At 33.4% G+C, this 16211-nt stretch overlaps 1 long non-coding RNA gene across 1 annotated transcript in view; it reads left to right on the top strand.

The window, feature by feature from the left end:
* Positions 1-6776: 6776 nt before the first annotated feature.
* Positions 6777-16211, top strand: part of LOC127551372 (uncharacterized) — a 94899-nt gene continuing 85464 nt past the window's right edge. The window contains exon 1 of the long non-coding RNA XR_007951069.1: positions 6777-7002. This is a non-coding gene — a long non-coding RNA (uncharacterized LOC127551372). The remainder of the gene's footprint in view (positions 7003-16211) is intronic.

Below are 16211 nucleotides of genomic sequence, written 5' to 3'. Positions count from 1 at the left end.
TGGTATGACATTCACTCACTTATCCATCATAGATAAAAATGCTAAATAGTGGAGGGCCAAATATAGTTCACTGAAGACTTTCCTTCAAGTTGACTTAGAACCATTAATGACTAATATTGGAGTCTGAGCATTTAGTGATTTTTTCCATTTAATTCAGTTATTTTCAGTCCTTTCTGACTCTTCATGATCCAATTTTGGGGTTTCTTGGCAAAGATACTGGAGTAGTTTACCATTTTCTACTTTTGCTAGTTTTTATAGATGAGAAAATTGAGGCAAATAAAGTTAAATGACTTGTCCAGATTCATAAAGCTAGTAAGTCTCTGAATCCAGATTTGAACTCAGGAAGATAGAGTCTTCCTGACTCTAGGCCTAATACTCTATTCACTATTCCAATCCTCAATGAGTTTTGAATTCTTTCAGTTATCATCAAGCCCATTGAGTTTTGATTACATTTAGTTATTATCAAGCCCACATCTCCATCTTTCTATACAAAATTTCATAGAATACTTTACTGACTACTTTCCTAAAATCTAGGTAAGCTATATATCATGATTTTTTCCTCCCTTATCCTGCAGGGATAAGGAAGTCATTTTCAATCATCTTCACACCATGATGAGGTAATAGATGAAGATTTTAGTAGATCTTGTTGCAAAAATAAAAAAGACTAAAAAGAAAAAGTATTTGAAGCTGAGCAAGCCTCTTAAACCCAGACTGCATCTAGGCCTCAGTAGGCACCACAGAAGAACTTAGAAACAATGTTTTCCTCTCCCTGAAGACTCTCCATACACTAATGTGAAGACAGTGATATGAAGGTTACAGATAACCCTTTGGAAGATGTGGCAATTTGCAAAATTATCTTTGAACATCTGAATTGGTTGTCAAGGACAGTGGAAAAGGTATTTATTGTGGTTATCATTTTCTTCCAGTGACATATTATGGGGCATCGACATTTGAGGAACATTTTATTGTTTTTAATTTACTTTCTTATGTGCACAAAGGCTACAATGAAGTACATTTCTTTAAGACAGATTGTAGACCATGTGGAGAGTGTTCCAAACTGGCTGGTGTTCAAGATATTTCAAATATTTGGCATGACATAGTACAAGCAGGGTGTCATTCCCTTAGGGCTCTAAGGAGGGAAATTCCAGGCCACATAATTACATTCTGACCCCTGAAATTTACCCTTTCTTGCTCTTTCTTTTGGCAATGCTAGTCTTTACTTTCTGTCTGGAAGTGTTGTGACATGCAATCTAGACAATGAATGTCACTACATGATAATGTTTTAGGATCATAGAATTAGAGCTGGAGTGAACCTTAGAAGCCACTTAGCCCAACCACTTCATTTTACAGGTGAGAAAATGGAGGCCCAGAGAATTTAAATGACTTGTTCAAAGTCATGCAGATAGCAAGAAAAGACATTTATAGAATGGTTATCTAATTTCAAATTCAATATTCTTTTCACTTTAGTGAATGGTGTGACACTTCCTTTAAAAATTCTTCTAAGGCCAGATTTATACATTTCCTATAAAGTTGTATTCTAATTTTGAATTATGGTAATTTATGAATTAAGGAATGACATGAGTGAAAAAGCATTTGCTAAGCATTTATGTGCAAATCAATGTGCTTTTATGTTCATGTCATATCTATTTCATTCTCTACTAAATTAGAGATGACACAGTAGATATAGTACTAAAATGGGAATAACAAAGACCTGTATTCAAATCCAGTTTCAAAAAATTTTATTATGTGACCCTGGAAAAGTAATTTACCCTTTGACTACCTTATTTGAAAGGAGAGACTGTAATAATTATACTCACCTCTGAGGATTGCTATGAAGATAAAATGAAATAACATTTATGAAGTGCTTAGTAGTTCCTGGCACATAGTAGGTATTTAATAAGGTCTTCCTTCTTTCCTTTCTTCCTTTCTTAGTTGTAATACCTTGGAGTTAGTGGTCAAATCTTTCTGTTAGCCTTTTACAGTCTGTAGCCCGTTTCTATGCATATAATTTTACTTAATATGTGTTTGAGTGAACAAATACATTAATCACCTTCCCCAACCTCAAGAGAATTACTTGTTTAAACTGAAGATGTGCTAATATCAGCATGTTGTACAGGGATTATGGTGATGCATAATATCTTGTTGCTCTGTGATGGAAGTTATCAAAACACCAGAAATTATAATGGAATAAATCAATAGCCCTCAAATGATATAAGTAAACCAACTTGACCCTTGAATTCTAGGTAAAAGGTCAAGAAAGAACTATACATCGGGGATTTTTTTTTTTCCTTAGGGAAAATAAGATTCTATTTGCACATAGACATAGGATTACAAAATGGAGATGTTGAATTTAATCAAACCATTTTAACTGAAAAAACATGTTTTGAGAAGATAATGATCCCAGTCTGTAAGTCCTGTCATTTAGAAGAATAGTTGGATTTAACAAATAAGAGAATTATTTACTAATTAGAACCATCAACTGTGAAATTGACTGCCTTGGACAGGAGAAGTGTCCAAGTAGATTCTGAATCTGTCAGGGATATTATAGGAGGAATCTTTTTATTATTTGGGAGATTGGTCTAAATGATTACTAAGTTTTCTTTCAATGATCACTTTATGTGATTTATTGTCTAGTATTCTATCCACTTCTATTAGTTGGATTCTTTTAAAGGCCTTTCTAGTGAACTTCAATGTCTTAGAATACTTTTAAATATTTTATTCAAGCTAAGTCTACATGAAGCCAAATGTGACAATCATTAAAAAGAGAAAGAATATTTCTGAAAGAAAAAGAAAGTTTATATTATGAGTTCTTTATATAAAACAATCAGTTGCCACTCTACACACACACACACACACACACACACACACACACACCATAGTACATGCTACATTGAAAGAGACATTGTAAAAAAGGTCTAGGGGCCCCTAGGTGGTGCAGTGGATAGAGCACCAGCACTGAAGTTAGGAGGACCTGAGTTCAAATGTGATCTCAGACTTAACACTGCCTAGCTGTGTGACCCTGGGCAAGTCACTTAACCCCAATTGCCTCAGGGGGAAAAAAGCCTAACAGGAAAAAGAGAGAGAAATCTCAAGATGCTATTTATTTTTGGAAGACACTTTCTATCCCCATTCTTTTGGGTGGTAGTCCCTAAAAGCAATTGGGAAGTCTTTAGTTTGAAGCCCACTCTGAACTTTTTACTTAGGGGAAAAAAACAGATTTGTTTTTACCATGTTGTTGTTCAGTCATTTCACTCATGTTCAGCTCTTCAGGATCCTTTTTTTTTTTTTTTTTTTTGGCAAAGATACTGGAGTAGTTTGCCATTTTCTTCTCCAGTTTTTATCATAGAAACTTAATTTTTAGCCTCTGTATATAAAGGCAAAATGAAGTGAAATATTAAGGAAAAGATGTGGGATGGGAGTTTGGTGCAGGTTTAGACCATATAAGATGGCATTACCCATGAGAAGACACTGGAGCCCAATTCTGGGACTCTGGAAGATAGATTGGCATGTGTGGACATTCTGCATGATCCTATGGCCAGGATTGTCCTGGTTACATTGACTTGATAGCTGAAACTGAAAGCAACTTTACAACTTCTGAACTGAGTACAGTGAACTTAATGTTGTGGTTAAAAGGACATGCTAGGGAAAATGGGGAAACATAATTCATGGAGACTCAAGCTAATGATAGAAAAGAAAGACCTTCCATTCCTCTTAAAGTAAAGAACAACATTCAGGGGACAGACTTGGCACTCCGAGAGTGAAGTCAGAGTCACTCATATTGCATATTTTTTAAATAGTATTTTTTTTCCAATTACATGTAAAGAAAAATTTTAATACCCATTTTAAAAATGAAATTCTGAGTACAACATTTCATTCTCCTTCCTTCCCCTTCCTCCTCCCTAAAACATTAAGCAATTTTATATAGATTATTTATGGACAATCATGTAAAATATATTTCCATATTAGTCATGTGAAAGAAGAAACAGAACAGAAGGAAAAACACAATAAAAAAACAAAGGAAGCAAAAAAATATGCTTTGATTTGCATTCTGACTCCATCAGTTTTTCCTCTGGATATGAATTGCATTTTCCATCATGAGTCTTTTAGAATTGTCTTAGATCATTGTATTGCTGAAAAGAATTAAGTCTATCAGAGTTCAGCATTTCTCAGTATTGCTATTACTATGTTCAAAGTTCTTTTGGTTCTGCTCACTTCACTCAGCATCAATTCATGTTAAGTCTTTCCAGCTTTTTCTGCAGTTCTTCTGCTCATCATTTCTTACAGCACATTTCTTATAGTATTTCATCACAATCATATACCATAACTTGTTCAGCTATTTCCCAGGCATTCTTTCAATATTTAATTCTTTGATACCATAAAAAAGTTACTGTAAACATCTGTGTCTATGTTACATATCTAAAGGTGATTCAGTTCAGATCAACACAAAGGAGATTTGGAGCTTGAAGTTAGCTCTCAACAATCAAACTCACTTTTTTGTCCTTAAGTGGCTTTTGAAAAGTATTTGAGAACTAAGAAATAATCAAATTCTCAAGGACATTGAAAGTTACCATATCCAATACCTTGTCCAATGAGTGTACCTCCTCCACAGAACTGCTGCCATGTAGTTATCTAATATTTGCTTGAATGCTTCCAATGACAGAGATCTCTCTTTTTTGGGTATTCAACTATTCCACAGTGAATCGATCTAATTGTTTTAAAGGTTTTTTTTTTTTCATCCTTATCCTGAATTGAAATCTGTTTCTCTTAACTTCCAAAGATTAATTTTAGTTCTTCCTTTATGGAACTAAGCTTAATAAGTCAAATCCCCTTTCTACATGACAACCTTTCAAATATTTGAAGACAGCTATCATGTTTCTATCAAGTGTACTTTTCTAGTTAAACAGCTTCAAATCTTTCAACATATTTTCATAAGATAAAGATTCATCTCCCTTTCAGCATCATAGTTACCATGGTCTGGACATACTCCAGATGTCTGTCCTAAAATATGGTGCCCAGAACTGAACACAGTTTCCAGCCATGAGAGTGAAGAGTATGATGGACTCTTCATTATTTCCTTTGTTCTGGATATTATTTCTGTATAAAACACAATCTTTCTATACCTCATGTTATTGAAGAGGAAACTAATATCTGTTATTCCTTTCTCTTAGAGATGTTGTGAAGAAAGAACTTTATAAACCTTAAAGTATAATATAAATGAAATATTTTTATGATCACAAATGCAGCAGGGACTACTGTTTTCTTCCTTTGCCTCTACTCTCTTGACTGACACAGAGACCCATGCAGGGCCCATTAAATATTTAAAAACTGTTCCCCAATGATACAAATATACATAGCACATTTTAAAGATTAATTTGCATTTTAATCTATTATATATATTCCTCAAGTCTAGATAACCTAACAATAAATCAAGCCCTAAATTGTAGTACTTGATGATCTTCATTGTGAACACTTAGGAATCATCTCTCTCAAGCCAGTATTACTTTGGGCCAGCATAAACTGAGTGTGTATGCCTTCTAATTTCTATTCTGTGATCTCTATTATGTTGTGATGGATAGAAGACAAATATAATTTAAAGAATCCTACAAAATTGTAGAAATTCTTAGGAACTGGAAATACAAATGGAAAAAAAAATCCTGTTTATCAAGTCCCTAGATGAGTGGGGAGTTGTTAGGATTCTTACAAGGTGCTAAGTCAGTTATCTAATTTAGCATGGTACTTAACAGTTCTCTAGTTCACTAATGTATTTGATACTTATTAAGAGTTCCACAAGATTCACACCTTTAAGAGAGCATATATAAGGAGGAGCCCACTAAAGGACAAGCTCACTCTTGGAGGAGGAGACAGATTCATTCCAACTTCCACCTTTGTGCTGGCTGGAGACATTTGGAGGGCGCTAGAGGCTGAAGCTGGCAAAGGCAAAGGACTAGTGGCAAGAACTCTCAGAATCAAGGAGAGAGATAGGCCTCTAAGAAAGCTAACCGGGCCCAAGGAAAGAGAGAAAACTTAAAGGAAACAATAAAGGATTTGTAACTCCTGGCTACATTTGAGGTGATTATTATACTGAACAGAAAGGAAGGCTGCCTCCAGAAGCCCCCAAGAAACCTGCTCCCAGAGAAGATTACATTTTAAAAAAGAGTATTACAGGGAATGTTCACTTTGGCAAAAGAAACATCTCACAGATATTTGTGGGAGATAATACTAGATGTTGGAGTTCACATGTTTTAATCTAGTCAGTGACAAGAACCTATATGGGTATGAGAAGGCCATTATGTTTCTTGTCTCTTTTTAATTCCTTTGAGACTAAGCTAAAGTCAGCCAGAACTGTTATACAGACAGAAAGTCCAGAGTCCTATCAATCAGTCCCTTACTGAGTATGGAATTTAAAATGTGGCGTGAGGGAAAATATATTTCTTGCCAAAGCAAGTAAGCACTAGAACAAAGGTTCTTAACCTTTTGTGTTTGTTTGTTTGATGGAAAATTTTGGCAGCTTCATAAATCCTATACATCCCCTTTTAGGATAATGTTTTAAAATAAAAAACCAAAAAAAAAAAAAATAGGATCACACAATATACAAATTGTACTGAAACATAGGTTCACATAATATACACATTGTATCAAAACATGGTTGTTAAAACTTTAAAAAATAAAATTTGTTGACCTCCAACTTAAGAATTCTCGAATCAAAATATTCCTTTTTGTCATTATGACAGAGAAAGCCTCTCTACCTTCCATTCTAGGACATCCTTTTCCTTGAAAAGATTACTGCTACTTAAAGAGTAATTTTTAGAAGGGAATTCACCAGCTACTTTTCAGGAGTTGTTTTGAGCTGCAAGACGAACCACAAAGGAGAGTAACCTTGGATTCTGAGCAGAACAGAAAAGGAACAAGAATGAAGGAATAATGCTAATGCCCCCTATTAAGAGCCCTCCAGAAATGTAGAAAGGATCTTTGGCTGAGGAATTGGGAGAGGAGATGCCTTAGGTGAGTCTTGCTTAATTCCTGGTCATAAGTGATTGAAACTTGGTATCAAGTATCTAGAAATCAGTGTTGCTTACTTATGGGAGTTGTCTTCTTTCACAATCTTTACTTTGAATTCTATTTTGTTGTCTTTGATCCCTTCAATTAAATCTTTTCTTTTTGAAAGGTATGCTTGCAAAGTGAGTTGGTAAAGACACATTAGATCCTATCATAGAAATACTGTCCCAGACTTCTTGGTTACAGTTAGAACTTGAGAAGTGAAAAATCCCCTAAAATACCTCTGAGCCTTTTGTGTGCAGCTTCTGAAACAAAAATTATTAATACAAATTAAAGTAACATTATTATCATTAAACCATTACCTCATATTGAGCATTATATTAATTAATCTCTGTAGGTCTTTTTCATTTTAAATATTGCTAAGCTAGCTCCCTTCTACACTATACTTGTATAATTTTTTAATTAAAATATTCAAGGCATTGATTACTTTGCTTTAAATGTCATCTTGTTGCTTTTAGTTCAGTGTTCTAGATTACATAGGTCATTGTGTATCATCATTCTGCTCTCTAATTTTCTCTCTCTCATTGCTTTGTGGCTAATGAAAGTCTAAAAAGCCTAACATTTGTGTTTTGATTCAATTCCGAAAACAATAATAGCAACAAAATACAATATATTGAAATGAATCAAGCAAAGAATAGAGTTCTGAGAAATTCTGCTAATGATTCCATGGTCATCTATTTTATCCATCCATTCAACAATACTCTTAGTTAGGAAATGGGTCACTCACCTAGTTATGAATCCACCTAAATTTCTTCTGTTTTTTCTATAGTGGTGTGGTGAAAAATTAATATATCTTGCTGAAATCCACATATACAATGGCACTGCTTTAATATACTAATCTAGTTACTCTGTGATATATATGCATAATGCAAGTTAAATATGAGATGTTTCACAACATATCTTATTGAATTTGATCACTTGGATTTTTATGTTCATGTAATGATTTTATTACAATATGGTTCTCAAAATTATGTGTTCAATGTACTAGTGAGATCTCCATTTTGTTATATTTCAATAAAATATGGAGTCTTATAAGGATTCAATGAGAGAAAATAATCGCAAAGGAGTATGGTAACTTGATGCTCTTTAAACACCTTGAACACAAAGAAAGAAGTACATAACAGCAAAGGGAGGCTGGGAAAATGCAAGATGCCAAGATGGCTAAATTCAGAATTAAACAGAGACCTGGGTGGCCAATAAGAATGTCACAAAAAAGTGCAAATCAGGTCAGATCACCAGAGAGAAGTCCCAAGAATTAGGACAATTGTGGAGGGATAAGATTGGCAAAGCTAAATCAAGAAAGAAGCTACAGCTTGCAAAAGATATAACAGGCAACAGGAAAATTTTACTTAATTACATTAGGCCAAAGAAGAAAACCAAAGAAATGAGCCTGCCTATACCATGGAGAACCATAAATTTTTATGAAAATGCAAAGTATTGATATTTCAAATAAAATGAAAATCCACTGGTTGTATGATCAAATTTATCTGTGATCAAATAACCAAACTGAATTACACTTATGAGTGACCAGCCAAATCACACTAGAGTAGAGAGTGGGTAACTGAAGATTTTAGTGTAGTTTTTTTTTTTTTTCCCTCCAAAAAGGAATGTAAAAGTTAAGCTTCATATCATTCAGTCTGAGAACACTTAAGGAACTGGCTATCAATTTGGGGGTGTGATGCAAGATACACTAAAAACCATATATATATATATATTTAAAGAATAGTATGATTCTTATAATTATAGACTGGGGATTTAGAATACTATATGTGATTTAAAAAAAGTGAACATTTCATCAGTGAGTTGTTTTATCTACACAATGCCAAATAACTAGTTTTTGTTCACTGATTAATTGTTTTTGCCTTATAATAAAAATAAAGAAATCAGGTTACCTCTGAAAGCAAATTAAGTCCTATATAGATTTAAAAAGCAGGTTTAAACAATAATATTTTTCATTTGTAGGGCACTTTATCACTTATGAAGCATAATTACATGTTTTATCTCATTTGATCCCACGAATAACCATGCATACTATTATTTCCTTCATTTAATTTTAAATAAAATGATGCTATTTTTAGAATCTATTGTCCACATTAGGACCTTGCACACTTTTAAATTCTTTTTTTTTTTAACCAAACTATCAAATTATGCTCAAGACCAGGATTGATAATGTGAGGTCCCATGGATAGTTTCCAGAGTATCTTGGAAAGCAAAACAATTAAATCTTTATTTTCATTAGCTTCTAAATGAAATTTAGCACCTTCTTCAATTATGATTTTTTTCAAACAAAAACATAATTTTTCAGGTCTGTATGTTTAACCAGATTGCTAAAAGCACTCATTCTTCAAACTTCTCCTGCCTTTCTTTTTCCCTCTCCTTTTTCTCTTCTCGGCCTGTCTCTCTCTGCCTCTGCTTCTGTGTCTATCTGTCTGTATGTCTGTCTCTGTCTCTTTTTCTCTCATTTTCAATTACATACACACACACACACAGAAAGAGAGAGAGAGAGAGAGAGAAATCTCTAATCTTAACCATCAAACTCTTAGTTGGGAGAAAAGGAGTGTACAACTTCTAGGGCATTTCAATTAAATACTGGCTCAAAATTAATTTAGAATATGGCAATGTGCAGCATATTCTACTGTAGGATGAAGGACTAGGAACCAAGATAGGTATCTACTTATATATAAAAGAGATGATGGAGAATCTACCCAGACTTGTTAAATCTCACAAACACCTACTTCTGGTGATTCATGTAGAGTAAAACAATTCTGCCAGAAGAAATCTAGAAGGCCTTATTATAGATTATTAAGGGTAAAGCAGCAAAAATCAAAGACATATAATTAATATTTTCACCACATCTGCTAAGTTAAGATTTGCTTTTTAGATATAGAGCAGCACTTTTTTTAGAAAAAAAAGACAGAAATAGGGTCTACAAGTGGGAAGTAGACAATGACCTTCTCTCTTTTTGTAAGCTTTTATTCCAGTCCATTTGTTCACATGTAAATCTAGAGAAGATCTTGGAAACACAGTGGTCTCTATTCCCTAAGCCTCCATATAGACCCAATGGGGTTTCTTTGGCAAATAAATCTGGACTGTACCCCAGAATGAGTTTAGGTGGCACAGTATTCCCAAAGGGGACTAAGTTGGAGTTAAAAGTTATTTCTACCTCTGAGTCAAATAGCTGGAACAAGTGAATCACAAACCACAAATGCCATCAGGTAAAGAACATACAATTTGAATCTAAGATTACTCTCTTAGACATTTGGCTCAGCTAAGTGAGATGCCTCATGGTTTTGATTATGACTAAACAGCTATCTGCCTGCCCTTATCAGGTCAATATATTTTTTAATCTGACAAGAGCTAAGTAGACAGTAAATTATATTTAAAAAATGAATCCCAGTAGCTGGTAATGAAGAGAAACTCAGTTACCATGTGTAACTGAGGAGGAAATACTTGGAAAAAGTAACAGAGTAACACCTAGAAAAAACTATGTGCTACATAAGCTGTCTAGGGAGAAAAAGGTGGATTTGGGAAGTAAATAGCACATTAATTTTTTAAAAATAAAATGGGATCTTTATTCTTGATCGATTTCAGATAGAAAAATAAAAGGCATTTGGCTAGCAATAGAAGTCCATTTAATAAGGATCTGGAGGAATAAATTTTCCACTGAAATTGCTGATCCATTTAAGAATGATTTACAATAAATGTTTAGGAGAAAGAGTGAAAACTGGTCACATTTATTTACCAAAACAAATGCCATAGAAAATAGAAGATATAAGAGAGTACAAAGTATATTAATGAAAAGGTTCAGTAGTCCATAGCAGCCAATATGCATGAAGGGACAGTAAAAATCATAGAAATATAAAATTATAGCCTAGAAATTCAGAAGGATATCTAAATGATGTAGGCCAATCCATACTCCTAAAATGAATTTTATCTATAGTCAAACTTCATGTGAAGAAAGAGTCTAGGAAATCAATGGCAGCCAGAGTCACTAGCAATGATTTTATTATATGAATTCTATATCATATACAATTATATGTCTTCTATGTTAAAGGTGAATCTACCAGTTGCTGATGCTGTGTAAGTTCATGTATTCAAGTATTTAAGGGTAATAGAAAATAATTCATGGCTTCTGGATGCCCTAAACTTTGCTTCCCTCTCCCCATCCCCACCCCTCACAGAGGTGGATTAAATGCTCTCTAAGGTTCCTTCTAACTCTAAATCTCATGATACTTTGTTTACATTTCCAGGGGTCTAACATTTTCTTTCAGATACAAGACAAAGCAGCTAGATTTATATTGATCTATCTTTCTGCAGAAACCCACTTTCTTTACCATACCCCTGTCATTTGAGGCCATGGAACCAGACCCTTTTCCTTATCCTCTTCCTTCCTCCTCTCCCTCCTTGTCTTCCCTTTTTTCCCCATTTTTCCTTCCCTTCTTCCTTCTTTTCTTCCTCCCTTCCTTTCTTCCTGCCTTCCTGCCTTCCTTTCTTCAATTCTTCCTTCTTCCCTCCTTCTTTCCCTCTTTCTTCTTTCCTTCCTCCCTTCCTTTTTTCCCTTTCTTTCTTTCTTTTTATTTCTTCAATAGGATCTCTATATATCAATTAAATGAAGGGTTCTATGAAAAAAAATAATACTATCATGAAGATATCCATGAACTAGTTGGGGGAAGCATGGTATTGTAGTGGTGAAACAAAATAACTATTATGGTGGATGATACTACAGATCACACAGTCAGAAGATGAAATGGATAATAAATTCTGGAAATAGAAGACAAAAATTTAGGATATTGTGATGATATTACTTCATTTCTTTCATTAGCAGATAATCTTTCCCTCTACTAAAAGCAAAAAAGTGAAAACATTTTGGCTTGCCTCAATGATTAATTGTATTCTTCAAAAGACAAGGAAATGATTAGTGGAAATGCTGTTTTTCACCTGATACTAACCACAATTAAGGTCCTGATTAATGAAATAGAAATGAAGGCAATCTTGAGAAAAAGTAACAAAGGAATAAACATTTATAATAGGAAAAGGGGGTTAATCTTGATGTTAACCCTAAATCTAAAGAGAATCCATTTCAAAGAGTTCTGAGTGGAAAAAAAAAATTGACCTAAAATTCTAGAGAGAGGAGAAGTCAGCATCTAAAATTCTTATTAGAATGGGGTTCTGGCTCCAAAATATAAATGAATCCACAACCTTAGAAAGAAGACAACTGAGTAAAGTGGCTACTTTAAGAAAACAAAGATTAATTAAGATTAGACAATAACAGTATAGAAGATGAAAGCAAAGGCAAGGAATTGAGGTCAACTACAAAAGGCTAAAACCCTCCTATAAGGATATTTGAAACATTATAGCCAAGAATGGATTAACTGATACTTGATTTTAGTGCTCAGATCAATAAAAAGGAAAAAAAAAAAGCTATGTTGGGGACAAGATCAAAGATAGGATAAGGAACATTGTTTAGAATACAAAGGTAAATGATGGTGTAAAGGTAGAACTACTCAACTCCTAATTTTATTTTGTTTTCTTTACAAATAAGAGTAGTCTTTGAATTGGAATATATAAAACAAAACTGATTAATAGGGAATTAGGGAATAGGGAAACTAAATATAAGTGCTCTCCCACCATTTTCTCATTTATCTTTTATCAGTGATTTTAAGTGTATATAGTTTACCTCCCAAGCTAAAGAAAGAAATTGTGGTTATGATTACTAAGATAATTTTCATCAAGAATAATAGAAAATAGGAAATGTGTTTTAGAACTGGAAATAGATAAATGCTTCAATTTTCAATAAATAGAAGATAAATTCAAACAAGCAAGCAAGTGAGCCTGATTTTAATTTCTGTCAAATTCTAGTACATCTTAATAAATGGGAGTCTTTTGATCATTTTGAATTGAAAATGATAATGATTTTCCTAAGAATAAGTCATGTTAACCTAACTTCATTTAACATGTCTGACAATGTTACTAGACTAGCAGATGAAAGGTATTATGGTTGTCACATACCTGCATTTTTTTTCAAGGCAGCTTCTCACAATATCCTTTCTAAATTACCTAAAAAAAATCTAGGATGGTTTTTGAAGTGGTTGAAAGACATAATCCTCAGAACATGATGAAGGAATCCATGTTAACCTGAATGGTCTTTCTTTGTCTCTTTGTTCAAGAATTTTGTAAGTGATTTGAATGAAAGCATAGATGATATGATTACCAAATTTATAGATGATACAAAATTTAAATAGATAACTAATACATTTAATTACAGAATCCTCGCTTCTTATATCTTTCTTTCTTCTTTCCTTTCTTTACTCGGCCCTTCATTCCTTTATTCCTACTTTCTTTTTTTCCAATGAAATGCTATGTTCCTCAACAATCACAGGGGCTGTACCTTTGAGCAGACTCTCAAGAGCCTGATCTAAAGCTTAACATGATCACTTCCTTTCTATGGTTCTATTCTGAATTTATGTCTCAGCAACAAATTTGCAGACTTGTCCCTAAATAGAGAGTTAGTAGACAGTGACTAGTCCCAGGTCCTATCAGCCAAATGAAAGCCACTCTTTGTTGAGAGTGACATTTTGGTAGATTGACCCCTGGTGTAAATCAGGGAAGTTAATCTATAATTGAAATGCCATTCCATCTAGTTTCTTTGCTAGGGATTTAAAAATCATCAGTTACACCTTTGAATCAGAGTGAGAACATCATTGAATTATTCCAATCTGAACCTGAAAGCTGAATCTGTAATCTCATTCTGAGATGAGAGAAAATACAACAAACCTATCCACTGCTGATTCATAGTCCTTGCACTGTTTACTTGTATGTAGGCCAAATTCATGTTCTTGTACTAGAAAAATGATCCACTATCGTTTCTCAATCACTTCTTAGACTTCCCAATGATGTTTAGTCTGGTGATCTTCTTAGATATTTATTGAATTAATTCTAGAAAGTGTTGAGCTCTACTGATTCCTCTTAGGGTGCCATCTGTATCGATCACTCTATATCATTTCTGACATTATGGTATCCATTTTAAAAATTGATTTTGTTCTTTTGAGAAGCCTTTGATTTTTAATTTTGCATAAATTTGCATAACCCATTATCAAGATCATCTTGAGCTGTAGAATTCATGTGTTTTCTTATTTTTTTTTTAAAATGATGTCTTTGTTTTTGCATTATAAACATTGCCAATTTGGTGACATTATATGATAGCTGTCATGCAACAGAATAAAAACTCAAGCAAAACTAGTCATCTAGCGACTATATCTGAAAATGCATGTACAATTCTATATCTATAGCTTTCTAATCTTTAATTTTAAAATTTATTTTTTGTTTCTGTTTTACCAAAATTTTTTCTATACTTTTTTCTTTCTTTTTCTTTTCTTTTCTTTCTTTCTTTCTTTTTTTTTTTTTTTTTTTTTTTTGCTGAGGCAATTGGGGTTAAGTGACTTGCCCAAGGTCACACAGTTAGGAAGTGCTAAGTGGGTGAGGTCAGATTTGAACTCAAGTCCTCTACCCACTGTACCATCTAGCTGCCCCTCTACACTATTTTTAATTTTCTGTTTTAGAGTATGTTTCTTTAAAGAGAGAATAATTTTCATTGTGTTTTCCAAGGTCTGTACCTTCTGACATTCTAATTTAAGAACTCTAATTTCTTTTCTAATTTCTAACTCAAGATCATCCTATTTTTTTCCTTTGTGAAACATTTAATGGTTTCTTTTCTGTTATTCCATGATGTCCAAGGAATTCAGAGAATTTTCTTTTTTATGAGAGGGTTTGGGGTTTATTTTCTTTCACAATATAATATTTATTGAAAGTGTGATGTTTTTCATCGGAATTTTTCATTTTTTTTGCTCCTGTTTTCATATGCATAATTTTTGTTTGTTATGCCCTTGGATTTTTACCTTGACTTTCTTTCTTAGACATTCTGGCTTTAATTAATTTTCTCATATGTCTTGTTGCTTTTTTCTAGCTTTCGTTTTCTTTCTTTGGCTGTTTTACAGACATTTAAGAGTGGACACCTTTATCCTTTTCATTTGTAAGGTCTCACAGAATGGTTCCCTGCATAGATTAAACCCCATGGGAAGTAAACTGATTCTGCCTAGGTTTCTAAACCCCTTTTTCATAGATCTAGATGCTACTAGATTTCCTCTTTAAACAGCTCTGTGATGCTGTATCTCCTGCTAACAGCTACCCTTCTACCCTTCTACCCTTCCCTATTTGTTTTCCTTTTTATTCGTGTGAAAGGGAAAAATCAATACCTTTTTGTTTCTAATGGCATACTGGGCATGAATTTTAAATTTAATAACTGCCATGAGGTAACACAGAAAAGCTTCCCCCCAAAGCCAGACTCTGAAGCCCAAACCTCACAGTTTGCTTGTGTAAGATATACCCAACGTGTAGAATTGGCAGGGAACTGTATTTGTACAGTACTGTTGTTTTATTTTATATATTAAATTTTAATTATTTTAGCTATACCTTTTATTTCTTTTCAGGCTTGAGTAACACTTGGAAAATAGCTTTGCCATCTTATCTTCTGTAATCCTTATTTGTCCTTATCATATCCATATTTATTTTTATAATATTTTATTTTTTATTTTTTAAGTTACATGAAAAGATAGTTTTCAATATTCACCTTTGCCAAATCTTGTGTTCCAAATTTTTCTCCTTTGCTCTTCATTTATGTAGAAGCAAGTAATCCAATATAGGTTAAACATGTGCAATTCTCCTAAATATATTTCTGCATTTATCATGCTGTGCAAGAATAATCAGATCAAAAGAGGGAAAAATTAGAAAGAAAAAAAAAAGACAAGCAAGTAAACAATAGCAGCAAAAACAAAAGGTGAAAATATTATGTTTTGATCCATATTTACTCCCCATAGTCCTCTTTCTGGAGGCCGATGGCTCTCTTCATCATAAGTCCATTGGAATTGAATCAAGTCCATCACATAATCACATAATCATCACATAATCTTATTCTCATTTTGTATAATGTTCTCTTGGTTCTACTTACTTCATATAGCATCAGTCTTTCCAGACTTTTCTAGAACCAGTCTGCTCATCATTTCTTATAGAACAACAATATTCCACCACATTCATATATCATAATATGTTAAGTCATGCCCCAAGTGATGGGTATCCACTAAACTTCTAGTTCCTTGCCA

The sequence above is a fragment of the Antechinus flavipes genome, chromosome 2 (genome assembly GCF_016432865.1).
Source record: "Antechinus flavipes isolate AdamAnt ecotype Samford, QLD, Australia chromosome 2, AdamAnt_v2, whole genome shotgun sequence".
Lineage (NCBI taxonomy): Eukaryota > Metazoa > Chordata > Mammalia > Dasyuromorphia > Dasyuridae > Antechinus > Antechinus flavipes.
The sequence above is the reverse complement of the archived record's forward strand: the minus strand, read 5'-3'. Positions and strand labels throughout refer to the sequence as shown.